Here is a 19,606-nt window from a genome sequence, read left to right as displayed (position 1 = left end):
GGAAAAATATTACTTTCATGTACATTTGCATCTTTACACTGTCAAAGTATCATTATTTAGTTTAATACAGTCTTTGCTCCAATTATCACAAACAAATGTAGAAATGCATTATCTCTTCTTTGGATGAACTTAATCTGGATACTTTATCAGAATATTTTAAGGTATATCATGAGCTACAATTTGTTAATATAAAACTTAAAGAGCCAGTTAAAAAATATGAAGTTGATTTTTTTATCATTAATTTAGAACAATTTTACATGCTTCCAATTAATTTAGAGATTACCAAAAAAAGGGCATTTAAAAAGCATTTGATCTTCAGAAAACCTTTACTAAGTAATTATAAGCTCTTAAGATCACTTTCCTTTAGGGCTTCCCTGGTGGCACAGTGGTTGAGAGTCCGCCTGCCGATGCAGGGGACACATGTTCGTGCCACGGTCCGGGAAGATCCCACATGCCGCGGAGTGTCCCGTAAGCCATGGCCGATGAACCTGCGTGTCCAGAGCCTGTGCTCCACAACGGGAGAAGCTGCAACAGTGAGAGGCCTGCGTACTGCCAAAAAAAAAAAAATCACTCTCCTTTGAAAAGGAAAGCATGTGTTCTTTTGTTTTTCATTCTGGGCAAAAGAAGTTTGCTCAATATTTTCCAAAATAAATATTTCTAGATGCACAGTAAGTTAGCAAAAGACGAGAATTTGAGCTATGTAAATTTTGAAAATTTTAGTGGATTATGTTTGTCACTAATTTCTAGTACTGACTCCTCTCACTAGATCTTTTTAGAACTGTATTTAGTTTTTTGCTGTTGTTGTTTCTTTTTTTTTTTTTTTTTTGCATATTGCCTTTATTTTGCAGAAAATGTTTTGCTCATTGTCTTTGGCTATTTTTTTCAGAAGAAAAATATTGCCATTGTATGTTTAACAATACAAGAGGCAATTACATATGCTCAAAATAAACGCATTCTATTGGGCAGAACAGTGAAATTTCCATTTCAGTTAAAGTCTGTTGTCCTCAACTATGAATTTATTATTTTGTCCCTAACAGCTTAACTATAAGTATGATAGCTGTCACAAAAGGGACCTGAAAACTACTCTGAAGAAACAAGAAATGCAATTGAAAGTATGCTTTTTATTTCACTAAATAAGACGAGTTGAGTTTATTAATTCTAGTGTGTCAAATCTTCTATATTCTGTAAGAGACACAAACAAATAAGTTTCTGGATCTTAGCAAACAAAATTTTATTATGATCAAGTAATGGTGATTTAATAGTCCAACTGAGTTTTGTTTCCATACTTAAATTCATCTGTAGCATACAAACACAACATAGGACTACACTTGTGTTGCAGATGATGGGTGGGGTTATTTTTTTGATGAACAACAGAACATATATTGCTTTTCATATTTTAAAGTGAAGTTAATAAGATTTTTTTTTCTTTCTTGACCTATGAGACTGTCATTTTGTACCTAGATCAAATCCTGAGTAAAAGTGGTAGACATAAAAAAAAAATAGTGTATATTTTAAGGAAAGGCTTTGGTTTACATGGAAGGTGGTGACAGGGATATCCATGAGGTTATGAGGCCAAGGTGTGATATTGGCTGTCAGGAATATCTGTGGCCAGGACATGGTTCTTATAGAGTGAGAATCCTGAGGAGAAGGGACCTGAGATTATTTGGGTAAGATAGTGTTCACTGGGAAGGACTGGACTCCCAGCCCATTAGGTAGCTATGCTGTCTGAGACCCTGGTGTGAAGGTGCTCTGCTAGCTGACCACAGGTTGGGGTACTGATGCAGTCCTGTTGTGCTCAGGAGTAACATGATAGTATGTACACACATGCTGAGGCTGGGCTAAGTTCATGGGATCAGATCATGGACAACTTGCAAATGAATTGTCAGAATAGGTTGGAGAATTTTTCCAATGAGTGTATGGGCTAAGTATGAGCTTGTCCAAGTGGGGAGGAGTCCTAGGCACAGCTTTGAGGACAGGGACAGGGATGTGTGAACTGTGGTTCCTCAGCATAGAGCATTTTTCACAGCCATGGGTGGAGAAAAGTGAGACAGGACCTCCAAACTGAGGATGGGGGTTGACAGCAGATAGGAGGAACTGAGTCCGGGGATAAGCTACTTCCATTAGTAATACCCAGGTTGCTGTTTGTCTCTGGGTTCTTCCATCTTATCTTTGTGATCCCTGCTTCTTTTTGCATCACAGCAAGCCCTTGCAAATGAGTTGTATTTAGTTTTAAGAGCTGTAATCTCTTTCTGGTAAGCCTTGACAGATATGCATTGAGTCTTGAGAATGCCGTGGCTAGTAGTCATCCCCTGTAGACCCTCAACTCATACTATATGAATTTAGAGCTTTTATTTATGTAAGAAGTTTCATATGCACATATGAATTGGACTGACCCCCCAGGCACCCACTCTCTGTTCACACACTTCCAGAAGTGGTTGCTCTCCATCACAAAATCCAAGATAAAACAACACATGGTGTTCGGGTCCAGGCCAGCCATACTCAATTTCAGCACTGGGAGCATCCTCCTGCTGTTATTGGTGACCATCACCTGGTTGGTGAGCTCTCTGAAGTGCAGCCATATCTAACTTTTCTTGGTTGACACTGGGGTCACCCTTCTCCCTGCCAGCCTGTAGCTCTCACTTCAAGGAGCTCAGCTGGTGGTCCACTCTATTGCAGGCTATTCTACAAGTTCCGGACGCCGAGGGAGATTGTCCTCTTGCTGACCCTTCCTCATGGCCCTCCAACCCAGACTTACTTACCCAAGAGCCATATTTAACTCCTTTCAACAGCCACTCTTCCAAGAAAAGGAGCAGCAAAGGTCCACAGTTCCCAGGCAGAGACCTGTGAGGAGAAGACTTGAAGGTAGGGGAGGGGCAGAGGGGTGAAGAAAGAGGATATTCCCCTTGAACTCCTGCAAGTCATGACTAAAGTAGCTCTTTGTGGCATTGGATTTGCTTTAAACAATTAAAAATCAGACTATTGACTAGCACACAAATATTTATAAAATATACAAATAAAACTATTGATATCTTTGAAGCCCATTTTTAAACAAAAGGAACATTTTTAAATGTGCCAGGATATAAATTATGGGTACCTCAGGATTATTATAACTTTTCTATAACATTTTATTAGATCTTTATGGTGTTTTTAAAAATGTTGGCCACTGATATTTGAAATTTGATAGGTATTTATAAAGTTTCCTCAAAGGATTCTTATGACAGCTAAATTTTTTGACTATTTAGACAGACACTTTTGGCTGGCTACTCGGTAAAGTACCACGTGCTGTGATTATTACTTTTTGTGCTTTCCAAGTCAACACCCAGATGCCTGTGAACCTGACCTGCGCAGAGTAGTTATTTTGGTTCTTTAAACTGCCTGCCAGACGGTTGCAGTAGCTTTTTCATGTGGGCAGATGGCCACTCCAGAACAAATCAAAATATAATATTTGGTCTCTGAACTTACTTTTGAATTCAAATCTTTGAATATGAATGCTAACTCAGATTGAATTTTGGGTTTGACTAATTGTTTTGATGTTCTTAGGCAGTTTTCATGAAACATATTTGATCAAATAACTTAATATGGACTTCACTTCTTATTAGTTGTATAATGTCCCTTCTGGTGTGTTAAATGCAATAAAAATTTGAGCATATATACTAATATGTAGCTCCTACCCAGCATATGATGAACAAAATATGTATTAACAAGAGACATCAATCCATTTCTGAGGTTATGCACGTAGTTTACTGCTGAAATGCGGTAAAACTTTAAAATTTGTAATTTCTGGTCAGAGTTTATGAGAAACGTGAATATGAGCAAAATAGGTAAATTTAGTGTTTTTTTAACAAGGTAGGTATGGCACAGACTTCAAACTATAACACAGATTTCAAGCAAACAAGGGTAATTACATTGATTTAAGCAGTTCTTTCCCATTTATTCATATATTTTTTTGTCTTAATTCAGACCTAGCTTAATTCACCCCTCCCTCCCTCCCTCCCTCCCTCCTTTCCTCCCTCTCTCCCTTCCTTCCTTCCTTCCTTCCTTCCTGCCTTCCTTCCTTCCTTCCATCCTTCCTTCCCTTTCTTCTGTTCTGCCTTTCTTTCTCCTATCTCTTTAAACTGCAGTCCTGAGTAAAATGGATGGTTTCAGATTAACCTAATTAATTACAACTAAATAGCCACTTATGTCATTAACCCAGGATACTTCCCTGGGCTACTCAGATCGAAATGTAGGTTTCATATTTTCAATGGAACAATGTTTGTTAGAAAATATATTTCATATTATAATCTTTATAATGAGAAAAATGCTAATTAAAACCAAAACCATTAGTCACCTGTAAGATTTGAAATATATGAAAAGTTTGATAACACTCTGTTGGTGAGGCTAAGGAGGAAAAAGCAGTCTAATATTTTGTTTTTCAAAATGTAAAATGGGACAACATCCATGGAGAAGATTTTATCAATATCTAACAAAATCATAGCTGTATTTGGCCTTTGATCTATCAATCCCTCTTCCAGGAATCTGTTCCAAAGATCCAAAAGTACACTGACATTAGTTTGAAATGACATGTATCAAATGTTCTTCAATGTAACATTATTGGTACTAGTAACAAAATTCAAATCACCCTCAAAATCCAAAATTCTAACACCAAAATCCAACAGTTATATAAACTGCAATATATCTACACAGTGGATTACTATGTACTTGCACAAAGCAGTTGGGAAGATCTCTACAAAATGGATTAAATGGATTATATATTGTATATTTTGGAGTATAAATTGTTAAGTGATAAAAGGAAGTTGCAGAAAACTGTGTATGTAGTATGTCACCTTTTGTGTAAGATACCCTCCCTTCCTTCCTTCCTTCTTTCCATCCTTCCTTCCACCCCTTTCTCCCTCTTTCATCTCTGTTTCTTTTCTTTATTATTTCACAGTTTGTGCTTTTTTTTTATATTTGCAAAAATAAATAAGGGAAGGAGAGAAGAAAAACTCATAAAAATTGTTCCCTATAAGGTAACTGTCTCTCCATTCTTAAAAGTGAGACATTGAAATCGTCTACTATTATTGCACTTCTGTCTATTTTTCTAGTCAATTCTGTCAGTGTTTGTTTTATATATTTAGGTGCTCTGATGTTGCATGAATATATATTTGTAATTGTTATATCTTCCTGGTGATTTGACCTTTTATCATTATATAATGTCCTACTTTGTTTTTGTGATAGTTTTTTGTTCAAATTGACAATAAATTTTAAGCATAATTAACTGTCATTAGCACAAATTCATGAACTGTACCTTCGCTTTTCTCATTTTTTGAAACCTTATATTTATAATCATAGTTATTTATATTTGATAAATAAAATTATTTATAAAGAATTCAAGTTATAAGTAAATGGAAATGTATCATTCAATTTTTGTTTTCTTGCTAGTGGAGGACATTAAGCAAAACTAAGATTTTTAATTCATAAATATGGTAATAAAATTGAACATGTATTTAAAGTATTGAAATAGTATAACTGAAGAATAAAAGAAACATTATAATAAATGCTTTATTATCATTAATGTTAAATTCTTTTGATTACTGATTTTAATTGAAGATTTTAAAAATACACTATAAAAAATAAAAATACATTATAAATATATTTGCATTATAAATCTATATTTAAAACTTGTAAATGTTGATAGAACTAATTGTCCTGTTGAATAATGGAACAGAGTTCCTCATCTAATTATTTAATTTTTATGATCCTTGTGAAATAACAGTTAACTATTTGAAACGTGCTATTCATTTTTGTATGTGTTTTACAGAAAGAAATTGTATTCTGTCATAGCTTACATTTCTAAATTCAAAAAGGCAAATATTTCAAGACCTTTATTATCTTGATCATTTTGACACATTTAAAAATCATCCAATTTTAACAAAGATGTCCTTACCAGGAAATGGTAAGTTCTACTGACAAGTTAAAACAAATGATCAATTATTATTTTTAATTATATTTGTTGCTGGGAAAAAGAAATTGTAGAAAACTAGTCAGAGAAGAAGGATTATATCCTTTAATTTGTAATAAATTGATTTGTAAAGACGGGTGATGTGATGCCTAGCTGTGAAAATAAGTAACATGACAAGTAAATATTAAAGCCATGGAAGTGACCTAAAAATACCTGGATAATTATTGCAGATTATATAAATGTGGGTTTCTGGGGTAGGATTGGAGGTACCAGCCACTTTCCACTGGAAACAAAGCTTCAGTGACTTATATTCTATTGCCAGAAGAACTGGGGAATTTAAACATAGAAATAGAGTAATTGGATGATTTATTTCATAAGCATACATTTTTAAATGTTGCTGATGACTTTTCTTGAAAGTAAAGCCAGAAGGATTTTAAGATTCTTAACTGTAAATATTAGAAATGATTATTATAATACTTTCCATGATAAAATTATTTGAAACTTACTCTTGTATATTCCCAATGAAAGGTGATTCTTATTTTTTATTGTGGCTAATTTAATGAAATAATATTTTATACAAAACACAATTTTCCTAACTTGGAAATTATAATTAAGAACACATTTGAGTTTTGAGTGTTGTCATTTAGACTGTGGGCATTATCAGGGCACAATAATCCACTTGGTGAAAATTTAGTCTAGTTGAAGGCCAATTATTTTACTTCCTTGTAATTCACATGATATGTCCTTGCAAATAGAAGCAGCCGCTAGCCAAGTAACTAGGGAGAAACGAAGAGCCTTGGGTGGGTGATATTTCAAATTCAACAGTATAAAGCAAAGAAAAATAACACATTTTAACACATAAAAAATGCTAGAAAAGATGTTTACATGCATGATTCTAGTTTGGTAATTGCTTCTATTCTAAATTTTTTCATATCAATTCAACAATAAGCACCTTCGTATCATATAAATCACTATCACTTATAAGTAAGTAGGTTGTAGTTTTAAAGTATTTGGTTTTATCAAGTAATATATGCTCATTAAAAAAAATCACATGTTAAAGAATGTTTTATATTAAATATCAACAGAGTCAGATCACTTCTTCACTTCTAAGTCTACTCTCCAGACAAGTTCTTCACAATTGTTTATATTTTGGTTATTTCCCTTCTCAAACAATATATATTTTCTGAATTTATTAATATCAGATAACATTTATTATTCCCCCAATATCAAATATAAATATTTAACTCACTCAGGTCCTCTTCTCCAACTGTTTTAGTCAATTATGTTATTGTTTTGGTTTTTCTGTCAATTATCTTTAGTATAAACAATGTAATTAAACTCAATCATTTTTCTATAGTCCTTTAATTCAGTTTTCATACTTTATATGACAATTTTAATGCCCTTGTTTCTCTACCCAATATTCTTCACAATCTGCTTTGTGTAAGTTACATTTTTATCATAGCTCTTGGATTTTCATTCCATCCTTAAACATAGCATCTTCTTTCCGTGGCCTGAAGATTGACTCAAAATTGAAAGTAAATAAACAATATTTTCATCATTATGGTTGCAATTGAGCAATAAAATACCAATTATCTTCCCATCTTTAGGAGTTCAAATCCAAATGCCCCTTGAGGGAGAATGTTAGGCTGAAAGGATTTCCTCAGTTGGTAAAAAATCATTTAAAATTATATTTGGAAAATAATTTCCATCCTCAGTTTCTGTCATTTTTGGAGGTTATATTGGCCATTTAAAAATTGCATGTACTGCTTTTATTCTCAACATTTTTCAGTTCTAAATCATGCTTATCATTATGTTCTACTACCTTTATTTCTAAAAAGTACCTGTAATGATCTCCACTGGAATTTTATTACCTTCTCTGTTGGGTTTTCTCTTTGTTTTTCTTTTATCATAACTTTCTTTTGCTTAATTTACATATTAGTTTCTTTTCTTCCCTTAAGCTCATAATGAAAGATCTTCATAAACTCTGAAGTTAGCAAATAACATTCTGAGTCCTAAGCACTATAGTTTTGATTTTATAGCTTAGGAATTTCTTTAATCTCCTAAAAATGAAATATTTACATATATATAGACAGTATGTGTTCCCCCAGCTGATTGGTAAATAGGACTCTCTTCTATTTAGGTCTGAACTCAAGTGGGGTATTATAGGATGAGAGGCTACACAGAGTAATCTCTTTTTTTCACCTGATCATAGCAGTCTGCCTTGCTGTTGATAGCACAAGCACCAAACTGACAAAGGCTTTACTATGAATCAACATTCAGACTATTGATCTTATTTAGGATTTAAATGTTTTATTTAAATTTTTTAAAAAGTTTCATTTTGAAGTAATTGTAGATTCATTAGCAGTAATAAGAAATAATGCAGAGGGGTCTCATGTACTCATTTCCCAGTTTCTCTCAATGGCGACATCTTAGATTATAGTACAATATCACAACCAGAATACTAATTTTTATGTAAGATGTGTGACAAGTCAAGGCCCAGTTTTTTTTAACCTATCAGATTACTCTAGTACCATTGGTTTAAAAGGCTATCTTTTCTCCATTGAATTGTTCCTTTCACTTTTGTCAAAACTCATTTGGGCATATTTGTGAGTTTATTTCTGAATTTTCTGTTCTCTTCTATTGGCCTATGTGTCTATTCCTCCACTCACACCACACAGTCTTGATTACTAAATATAGTATAAGGATGAATTGGGAGATTGGGATTGACATATATACACTATTGATACTACATATAAAATGGATAACTAATGAGAACCTACTGTATAGCACAGGGAACTCTACTCAGTGCTCTGTGGTGACCTAAATGGGAAGGAAATCCAAAAAAGAGAGGATATATGTATACGTATAGCTGATTCACTTTGCTGTACAGTAGAAACTAACAAAATATTGTAAAGTGACTATACTCCAAAATAAATAAATAAAGCAGTAATAAAAAAAAGATAAAGATAAAAAATAAGGCTTAAAATTGGGTAGACTGGCTTCTTCTACTATATTCTTCATTTTCCAAATTCTTTTTGTTCTTCTAGTTCCTTTGTTCTTTTCCATATATATTTTTAAATAATCTGGTCTATACAAAAATTCTTGCTGATGTTTTGATGAGAATAGTTTTAAAGTTATATATCAATTTTGGCATAATTGAAATCCTTACTGTTATGAGCTAAATTGACTCTCCCCAAAATTTATGTGTAGAAGTCTTAACCCCCCAGACTTAACAATATGATAATGTGACTATATTTGGGATATGGTCTTTAAAGAGGTATTTAAATTAAAATGAGGTAATTAAGATGAGCTCTAATCCAACCTGATTTGCAATTAGGACAGACACACATAGAGGAAGACTCTGAAGGTACAGAGAAGAGATGGCCATTTAGGAGAAAAGAAGAGAAGCCTTAGGCAAAATAAAACCCTGCTGACATCTTGATCATGGACTTTACTAAGCCTCCAGGATTGTGAGAAAATATATTTATTTTATTTATGCTACCCAGCCTTTGATATTTTGTTATGATGGCCCTTGCAAAACTAACAGTTACCAAGCTGAAGCTTCCAATCTATAAACACTGAATGTCTTCCATTTATTTAGAACCTCTTTGATTTTTTTCATGAGCATTTTATAGTTTTTGATGACAAGTCTTGTAAATATTTGATTATTTGGATATATTTCTATATTTCATTTTTGAGTGATTATAAAAATCTCACTGCCCATAGTTAATTCCTAGCAAATAGGTTTACAATTAATATTTTATGTTTGTTTTATATCCTGTATCCTTGCTTAACTTATTAATTCTAAAAGGGTATTTTTTGAGTATATGTGTATTCCTAGACTTCAGTTTGTATATAATCATATCATCTGCGAATAGAGACAATTTTATTTCTTTCTTACCTACATATCTGTCTTTTAATTGTTTTTCTTGCCTTACTGAACTTGCTAGAACACCTCATACTATGTGAAATGAGTGCGGTGAGAGTGAATATCCTTGCCTTGTTCCTGATCTTGAGGAGGGAAATAATTCAGTCTTTCATCATTAAGTATAAGTTAACTTTGGGATTTTTGGTTTTGGTTTTCTTTTTGTTTTTGATTTCCATAGGTGCTGTTTATCAAGTGGAAGAAGTTATTCTCTATTCCTATTTTTCTGAGAGCTTTTTGTTCGTTTGTTGTTTTTACAACATGAATGGTTGTGAAATTTGTCAAACCCTTTTTCTGCATTGAATTATATGACCATGCAATTTTTTTTTCTTTAGGATTGGGTAAATTACATTGATAATTCTTGAATATTGAACAGGCTTTACATGCTGAGAATGAATATCAATTGGTAATGGTGTATAATTATTTTTATATATTGCTAATTCTATTATTAATATTTTGCTAAGGATTTCTACATTTATTTTATGATGGAAATTGGTGTGTAGTTTTCTTTTTGTGTATTGTGTTTTTCTTGTTTTGGTATTACTATAATAATACCGTCATAGCAATAGAAATAAAAATCCAGTATTTTACTTCAAAAACTGTGATCCTCATGAACAAGATCTGTGATTTCTGTCATTAAAGATGTGGGGATAGGGAACTAACAAGCCATTATTTTTAAGTTTAACACTTGTAATTTATTGTCTGGAATCATATGATCATTTATCATATGTGATTGCCAATAGGTGAATTTTACAACTACAGTAAGGGGTGGTGGGGAAGTACAAAGAGATTCTTCTAATACCAGACACAAAACTGAATTTCTGTGTAATTTAGAACAAATTGATTTAACCTAATGGAATTGAAATCTCTATGCTGTAAAATGGGAATTATGATGCCAACTATTAACAGTATTGGGGAAATCAAATGAAATAATATAAGTAACATCTTGTAAGAACATAGATTTTTTAATAAGCTCGGTGAGAAATTAACTGTATCTCTATTCTCTATCTATCATCTATAGAAATAGAAAAAAATAGAAAGATCGGTGTGGGCTGGGGATAAACAGGATTTCCACTTCCAACATCCATCATGTCCTTAAAAGAGAATGTAGACTAGGCTTTGGTGGGTTTGACAGGAAAGTCAGAATCCAAGTTGCTCATAAATATTTCACAGGAAGGACATAGATGCTGCTTAAAGTTCTTTCTGAATGGTGTTAGGTGACTTGATTCTGAAAAAGCTTTGAACTTAGAAAAAATGAGCTTTGCGTATTGACAAGAGTCCTCACATGGGAACAGAGTCAAAATTAACAGACTCTGCAACCCAAAGGAGGCTGGCTGAATATTCCCGCTACCTTTGCTCTGATCATGTGACCATCTCACGCTTCTGTCACTTTCATTAAATAAAAATTAATCTTAACATATTTGGGCAGGAGTGGGGGTGGGTTGGCATGGGTGTCTACTCTGTCAATTTAAAAAATATCCTTTAGTTCTCATCACCTAATCAGTTGATTTCAGCTCCATTTTCTCCCTTTTCTTTCTTTATCACTGCCTAACCTTGTCCCCTAGGAGTTTCAGACCTTGTTATTCATAAATGGCATAACTTCGTGCACCCTTTTCCTTTTTACTCAAAAGTTTTCTTTAAAATCAAAGGATTACCTGGCTGATTATAAAATTCTTGCATCACATATTCTTCCTCTTAGTATATTTTAGATACTGATCAAACTGTCTCCTTGCATGAATATTACTGTGAAGATGTCGAATCCATCTTGATATTTCACACTAGTAGGGGGCATGATTTTTTCCCCTCCTACTCCTAGGATTCTTTCTTTGTACCTGAATTTTAACATCCTTACCAGAATATGCTTTGATTTGGAATGGTAGGTATGAATGTTAGGTTTCATTATTTCTTGGAAATCTATGAGCCCCTTCAGTCTACACATTCAACTTGTTTTTATTTCAGAAAAATGTTGAAAAAATTATACTTTAGACTCTTTCTATATTTTCATTTGCTTAGTTCTTCTTAAAAATATCAATAATGCATGTTAGATATACCTTTTTAAAGTCTAGCATTCCTTCTGTGATCATGTTTACATTCCCCTTTCTCTCTCCCTGCTCCACCTCCCTCCCTCCCGCTCTTTCTTTCTCTCGGAGTCACCCTCATAACTACTTATAAACATCTAACTTTTTCCACCTATAATGGGCATTATTCTCTACACTGGCTTTTCATTTTTTGTCATATTGTGACATTTTGCAACTCAATTCTATATTCTTTGGACATCCTATAAAGTCTCTTTGGAATACTTTTTTCTCATTGTTCAAATTTCACTTATTACTTATAAAGATGGTATTATCTATAAATTCTGTGAGAATAATGAGAAGCATTTCTTTCATTCCTTTGTTTTACTGTAACCATCTTTTTATCAGAAATGACCGTTTACTGATTTAAAGAAAAATGTTTTGTGCATAGAGCACATATCATTTCCTTTCTAAGTATGATCCATCTTTGAATTATTTTTGCTGCTTGCCAGAGATGTTGACAACTATGGTAACTGGGACTATCTGGGGCATGGATTCAGAGGTGTTGACTCCAAACTTTTCCTCAACAAATTGCTTGGGTGACAGAAAAATCTTCTTTGGTATTCAGCGTACATTTGGCAGATGTGAAAACCATTCAGTATTTAAGGATGGGGAAATTTATAGCTGATCACGGGTGACTAGAGTGATGGAATGGCTAAAGGCGTTAAGGGAAGAGGAGGGTTGTTCTTCATAGATCAAGAAACTGTCACTGCCTTAGGCTACAGCTCATGTGACCATTTTCGCCCCAGAGCTGCTGACAGTATGAGGGGTAAGCTCTCTGTCTGTGTCTGCTATTGTTAGAAATGTATTTTGCTATTAAGCAAAAACTCTACCATTGCTGCTAAATTACTCTCAAAGTTGCTGACATTCACTGCTGCCTAAAATCACCTTTAAAAAAACGGCTTTATAAAATATAGGTTAAATATTATAAAATTCACCCATTTCGCGAGCATTTAATTCAATAAATTTTTGTATATTGTAGAGCTGGTCTGCCTTTCTTTGCCTCCACCCCTGCATGCTCTTCTCCTAGAATGGAGGTTCCATGCCAAGAAGACCATGAGCAAGATGCCTTCTTTTGTCATTATGGTCCTGCTACTGTCACAGCCCCTAGGTGCTGAAAGAAACTGAAATAGCAAAGTAATATTCTGTTTCTTCTTTCTTCCTTCTAAATTCCATCTAGTGCCTCCAATTGGCGGAAACCAGAAAGCTAGGTTGTCTGAAATATGTGGCTTGCATGTTTATCCCTCAAAAGTACAGAAGAAAGTGCAGAAAGGAAAGTGTAATATTGAGAGCCCATCATGTTGAAAGCTAGAGTATCCAGAGCACCCCTCAACTTATAAAATCATGGATTGCCTCCTCTATTCCTGTCTTAGCCCATTCAGGCTGCTATAACAAATTACCGTAGACTGGGTGACTTATAAACAACAGAAACTTATTTCTCACACTTCTGGAGGCTGGGAAATTCAAGATCAGGTGCCAGCAGGTTTGGTGTCATTCATTCATGAGGGATCTGCCCTTATGACCTGATCACCAACCAAAGGCCCCACCTTCAAATGACATCCCACTGTAAATTAAGTTTTAACATATGAATGGGGGCACTAACATTTAGTCTATGGCAATGCTTTTCCTTCTCTCCTCTATTCAGCTCTCAGTGAAGTAACTTTCAGGCTAGGAAAGAAAGTGTACAGATGGTTTTATTTATTTGTTTTTTATTTGCCAGGTATCTGCTTTTCTGTCGCAAATATCTGGGTCCCAACAGGATATATTCCACAGTACCCAGAGCCTTCCTATAACTCTTGATGTCTTAACTGTCATTTTGTAGAGATTATGCAGAATAAGATACTTAATTTTTTTTTTTGGAAATGTACAAATATCTTGGAGACTGAGGAAGTTTGTGAAAATAAATATCATGCACTCTTGTTTAGGTTAATATTTCACATTTTTTCGCTAGTATAATTCTATTTGTATATTGAAGGGTTTTTTTTCTATTATATTAAATCTTGAATTTTCTACTATTCTTTTGTTCTTTTAGGCATTTGACAGGGGTCGAAAAGATGAGATTGAAATAAAATGCTTTTATTCCACTGATTTTTAACAGAAAATTTGCATTCTCTACTTCCAGCCTGTCTGAAACCAGTTTCTAATTGTCTCTCAGGAGAAACAATACTGTTCTTTCACCCAGTACTTTTTGTTTGTTGTTGTTGTTCCAAAGTTAATATCATGGGTCTGTCACATAAACAAAATTATAAATTGCAAGTCATTAAGGTATGGTGAATGCCCATCTGTGTAAGAACATGTCAAAGAAATGTTTACCCAGTTGGAATATCACTGGCCAATCTACTATCTACTACTGTATATAGTATGTGTATTAATATCCTAGCGCTGCTATAGCAAAATACTACAAGTATATGACTTAAAGCAACAGAAATTTATTTTCTCACAGTTCTGGTGGCTAGAAGTCTGGAATTGATGTGTCAGCAGTGCCAGGCTCCCTCTGGAGACTCTTGGGAAGAATCCTTCATTGCATCTCCCTAACTTCTGATGATCATTGGCAAATACTTGGCATGCCTTGACTCGAAGTTTCATCCCTCCAACCTCTGTCTCCACCATCATATGGCCCTTTACCCTGCGTGTCTACCTCTCTGTGTCTCTTTCTCCTTATAAGGACACTAGTCATTGGACTTAGGGCCCACCTCAGTCCAATATGACCTTACCTTAAGTTGGTTAAATCGCAGAGACCCCGTTTCCAAATAAGGTCACATTCACAGGTGCCTGGGTTCAGGACTTCAATATATCTTTTGGGGGGACACAGTTCAGCTCACAACAGTACTAGATATTATTAGTAGCATGGAGCTGGAAGATCTGGTAGATTTTTAGACCAATGGCAGCCAACATATAGTATATTGATATTTATATCAAACTGACTAAAATTACCTTAAAATTTCCAAAAATGAATAAATCTTCAACTTTGAAACTACTCACCTGCTTATTCCATTTTCTATTCAAAATAAATATACAAAGTATGATGTGTATGTGTGTGTGCACATGCTATATGTATCTACATGGATTTATGTGTAGGACTTTTCAGAATCCTCATTTCTAATTTACAATTGTAAAACTGAATTCTGAAGCTTAGACTAGACAGAAATCAGAGCTTCACGTTGAGGTGGTAAAGTTACACATACATCAATTCTGATAACTAAATTATTCAACCAATTACTTTTTTTTCTTTTTTAAATTGAGATACTATTGACATATAACACTGTGTAATTTTAAGGTGTACAATGTGTTGATTTGATGCATTTATATATTGCAATATGATTACCACCATAGTGTTACCTAATACTTTTAATGTGTCATATAATTATCACTTCTTTCTTTGTGATGAGAAGAATGAAGATCTAGTCTCTTGGTAAATTTGAAGTTCATAATACAGTATTGGTGACTATAATTACTATGCTCTACATTAGAACTTCAGGATTTATTTATCTACTACTTTTAAGTTTGTATCCTTAAATAACATCTCCCCAATCCCCCAACCTTCAGCCCCTGGTAATCACTATTCTACTCTCTGTTTTTACAAGTTTATCTTTGTTAGAATCCACAAATAAGTAATATCATACAGCATTTAATCTTCCTCTGTCTGACTTAGCTCATTTAGCATAATAAATCAGGGTCCATCCATGTTGTTGTAAATGGCAGAATTTCATTTTTTTTCATGGCTGAATTATATATATATATTATAATATTAATTATAATATAAATATATATATACATACATATATATTTTACATCTTATTTATTCATCCATTGATGGACACTTCAGTTTTTTCATATCTTGGTTATTCTGAGTAAAGTTGCAATAATGACAGAAGTGCTGATACCTCTTTGATACCTTATTTTGCTGGGAAAAGAATACTTTCTTCGACAAATGGTGTCTGGAAAACTGGATAACCACATGGAGAAAAATGAAATTGTACCTCTATCTTATACTCCTCATAAAAATTAACTCAAAATGGATTAAACACTTCAACATATGACCTGACTATAAAACGTCTGGAAGAAAACATGTAGGGAAAGCTCCTTAACATTGATCTTGGCAATGATTTTTTGGATTTGACACCAAAAACACAAGCAACAAAAGCAGAAATCAACAAGTGGGACTATATCAAACTAAAAAGCTTCTTCACAGCTAAAGAAACAATCAACAAAATGAAAAGGCTACCTACAGAATGGGAGAAAATTTTTGCAAACCATATACAGAGTAAAGGGTTAATGTCCAAAATATATAAGGAACTCATACAACTCAATACAAAATAATCCAACTAAAAAATGGGTAGAAGAACTAAGTAGACATTTTCCTAAGAAGACACCCAAGTGGCCAACAGGTACATGAAAAGATGCTCAACATTCAATCTGGAACAATTCTTGAGTGTACAAATCCTTCACCTCCTTGAACAAACTTATTACCAAGTATTTTATTCTTTTTAATGCAATTGTAAATGAGATCGTTTTCTTAATTTCTCTTTCTGATAGGTATTATTAGTGTATAGAAACACAACTGACCTTTGTATATTGATTTTGTTATCTTGCAACTTTACTGAAACTGTTTATTAGTTATAACAGTCTTTTGGTGAAGTCTATTATAAATATTATATCATATCATCTGCAAGCAGAGACAATTTAAATTATTATTTTCTGATTTGAATGCTTTTTATTTCTTTTTCTTGACTAATTGCTCTGACTAGGACTGCGAGTACTGTGTTAAATAATAGTGAGAACAGGCATTCTTGTCATGTTCCTGATCTTAGAGCAATAGCTTTCGGCTTTTCATCACTGATTGTGATGTTAGCTGTGGGCTTGTTATATAGGGCCTTTATTATGTTGAGATAAATTTCTTCTATATCCACTTTGTTAAGAGTTTTTTATTAGGAAAAGATGTTGAATTTGTCAAATGCTTTTTCTGCATCTATTAAGATAATCACAGGATTTTATCCTTTATTTTGTAATGTGGTGAATCACATTGATTAATTTGCAAGTGTTGACCCATCCTTGCATCCCAGAAGCAAAGCCCACTTCATCATGGTGTATGATCCTTTTAATGTACTGTTGAATTTGATTTACTAATATTTTATTGGGTAATTTTGCATTTATGTTCATCACATATATTGACCTGTAATTTAATTTTTTTGTATATCCTTGTCTGGCTTTGGTATCAGGTAATGATGGCCTTGTAAGATGAATTTCAAAGTGTTCTTTCCTCATCTATGTTTTGGAGAAGTTTGAGAGGGAATGGTATGACTTCTTATAATATCTGGTAGAATTCACCAGTGAAACCATCTGGTCCTATAACCAAAGATAGGAAATCTGAGAGGAATGAAATATTATGATAAAACATCATAGCCTAATTGAAGTTGGGGGACAAAGTCTTGGTTGCTGTGACAGTAAATTACTCTTAGTTTGAGTAAGAGCTTCTCACATACCACTATGTTCTATTTAAACATGACTAGGATTTCGGGTGATCCTATGACCAGAGCTACTCATCATCAACTGGGCATAATCATATCATTAAGCCATAAAGTCACAGCAGAAGTTGACTATATAATGAAAATGATACCTTCAGGATTAGGCCAAACAGTTTGAATTTGACTTCCTATCTTCTAACTGTATTTTTTTTTTCTTTTCTGTCATTATCCAAGATAATTTTCTTTCTCATGAGTAGTCCTAAATGGTTTCTTTACAAATCTATCATGGTAGTTTTGATATTAATTTGGGGGATGGAAATAGCAATAATAATAAATGTATGTAGGGCATTCCAGTGACTTCTGGAGAGACATGTTCTCCTGATCTGAAAGGCAACAGGAAAAGGAGAGAGAGGGCACAGCCTCTGAATGTTTTTATGCTTTTGCAGAAATGCGGTTACCATAGAAATTCAATGCAGAGTCATGTTAAGGGGTTAAAATATACAAGCAACCCATCTTAAACATACTACATAAGGAAAAATCTGAATTTTGTTATATCTAGTGTAACACATTTAAATTAACATAATCAAACACTCAGTAATTTGGCATTGTAAATCTCTTAAAAACAAAATTATCATCAACTTCAAACAAATAAGTCTCTCACAGCTTAAAAACAAACAAAAAATGGGGCCTCACGTTAAGATTCAATGTGACTTTTTTCAATTTTGAAAAACTTATGAGTTTAATAGGAGTTAAGAAGAGGAAGGACAGGGGAGAGATTGCTAAAGGATTTCTTCCTGGGGTGATGCAAATATTCCAAAATGAGATAGTGGCGATGCTTGCAGAACTCTGTGAATATACCAAACAATGAACACTTAAGCACTAATGCTAAACATTGCACACTTTAAAGTGGTAAAATATATGGTAAGTAAACTATATTTCCATAAAGCTGTTACTTTGAGAAAAAACAACTTATAATAGGCAGTCTCTTCCTGGGTGCTGGCATTGTATATAAAGATCGTATATTACCTAGTTCCTGAAATGTGACCACTTTTCTCTCTAATCAAACTCAGGAGTATATTTTTTCTCTTTGAGTAAAATTAAAACAAAATTTTAAAAAGTAAATGATTCAAAACACAATTTAATTTATACCAGAACATGAATTTTATTAATTTGTAATTAATTTAAAAAACTGATTAAGACTGTAACTCTTAAATTTTTACCTATATTTACTTATTCTGTTTCCTTATCCATAAAATGGGGGCATTTATCATATAATAAAAAAAATGGAAAGCAATTAGAACTTTTCCTAGTGCCTAGAAGGTGCTTTGTAAATATTTATTATTATTAATAAGTAATGCACAGGCCATATTCACTTCTCCAATAGAATATTTTTATACTTTACCAAATAAATTTCTTATTTTCCAGTAAGTATTATTTTTTCCTCAATTTTTTTCACAAGCTGTCCACTCGAGAACACAAGAATTTTAAACACCAATCTTCAGCTCAATTAGTTTATAAAGTAGGTGTGAAGTCACAAAACTTCAAGATATTGTTTATTTTTTTCAGAAGTCACAGGTCTTTTCAAGAATTAGGAGGTTCCCATCACATATGAAAACAAAGTAACATTGTTAAAAGAATACCATTCAACTGGCATAAACATTGAAACATTCTTCAGTTTTATAATTTAGTGAATTCTAAGCTCCTATTTACCATTTCCACACCTAAAATCTTGATATTAATCCAATTCCTCATGCTCAGTTCAGTAATGATTATGCATTCTCATTATGAAATTTGGAACTTACCCAGTTGTACCTGTGAGTGGATGGATGCAGCAACCCCAGCCAGACAGAGGGGTGATTACAAGGTCTCAGTCCCTTTAGAAATTTAAGTTTGGGCCACAACAGGGCCAGATTCATGGGCATTTGACCTGGGCAGTCCCACAGGTCAAATGAAGGGCCCCATACTTAAAAGAACCTCATGCTTGGTCTATTGCTCTGCTGTCACTGTTTTGAAATTCTTAGTAATTTTTGAACAAGGAGGCCTACATTTCATTTTGCACTGAACACAGAAAATTATATAGCTAATCCTGGGTCATAAAGCCAGGTAAGCTACCAAATCCTGTGGTAATAATTAAGGGTAGGAGGAAGTTAGTATAGGTGTTTGAGGAGGGAGAGGATGAGTATTAATGGTACCCTGAACC

The 19,606-nt window shown here is 33.6% G+C and overlaps 1 protein-coding gene and 1 pseudogene across 7 annotated transcripts in view; one reads left to right on the top strand and one right to left on the bottom strand.

Moving 5' to 3' along the window:
- The window catches only part of LOC149743925 (uncharacterized), a 155,690-nt gene that overhangs the window by 121,456 nt on the left and 14,628 nt on the right, over positions 1-19,606 (top strand). For 2 of the 7 annotated variants that reach the window (XR_016391653.1, XR_016391657.1), the window contains one exon: positions 14,385-18,945. The exons of the other annotated variants lie outside the window; for them this stretch is intronic. The gene's annotated coding sequence lies outside the window, so the exon portion shown is untranslated. Of the gene's footprint in view, positions 1-14,384; positions 18,946-19,606 lie in introns of those variants that run through there. 7 annotated transcript variants of the gene reach the window in all.
- Positions 474-14,554, bottom strand: LOC149743926 (T-box transcription factor T-like; annotated as a pseudogene).

Source organism: Delphinapterus leucas, unplaced genomic scaffold (assembly GCF_059928025.1).
Source record: "Delphinapterus leucas isolate spDelLeu-1000000601 "Yukka" unplaced genomic scaffold, BTC_Dleu_Yukka2 spDelLeu_asBTCV2_sq52, whole genome shotgun sequence".
Classification (NCBI taxonomy): Eukaryota; Metazoa; Chordata; class Mammalia; order Artiodactyla; family Monodontidae; genus Delphinapterus; species Delphinapterus leucas.
The sequence above is the reverse complement of the archived record's forward strand: the minus strand, read 5'-3'. Positions and strand labels throughout refer to the sequence as shown.